This window comes from Heterocephalus glaber, unplaced genomic scaffold (genome assembly GCF_053883595.1).
Source record: "Heterocephalus glaber isolate CG9 unplaced genomic scaffold, H.glaber_assembly_v1.0 deba00001553, whole genome shotgun sequence".
NCBI classification, from domain to species: Eukaryota; Metazoa; Chordata; class Mammalia; order Rodentia; family Bathyergidae; genus Heterocephalus; species Heterocephalus glaber.
The window spans coordinates 1,376,771-1,377,339 of NW_028258344.1; positions in this window are offsets into that span (position 1 = coordinate 1,376,771).

A 569-nucleotide genomic window follows, 5' to 3' on the forward strand; every position below is an offset into this window, starting at 1 on the left:
AGTATGATCTCCTGCTCTCACATGAACTCCTACCATGCCATCCACCAAGCCTTCTCCAGAGCCCAGCAGAAACAATGCTTGCCCTTGAATCTCTGGAATTAGAGCTAAATGCAAAAGGCTAAATAAATGTTTTCAAATAAAGTTATCCAGCTTCAGATGTTTTTTACAGTAAGAAAAAAAAACTAGTGTTTCTACATTTTCTTTTATACTTCTCCTTACTTTAAAAAAGCTGGATAAAGAAATCAATAGTTTTGCTACTATATACACCCATTTTCAAACAGATGACTTCTGTGTACATGAGGAGACAGAGAATCTCACATTAAGAGTTCAAAAGCAGATACCATATATTCACAGAAACAAACTGGAATAGAGGATACCAGGGGCTGGTGGGAGGAAGGATAGTAGTTTTTTAATGGGTATAGTTTCTGTGTTCTGGAAGTGGATAGTAGTTAGGATTGCACAACAGTGTGAATGTATTTAGTGCCAATGAATTGTATACTTAAAAATGATTAAAACGGTTAACTTTTGTTGTACCATAATTGAAAAAACAAAAAAGCAGATGCAGCGCA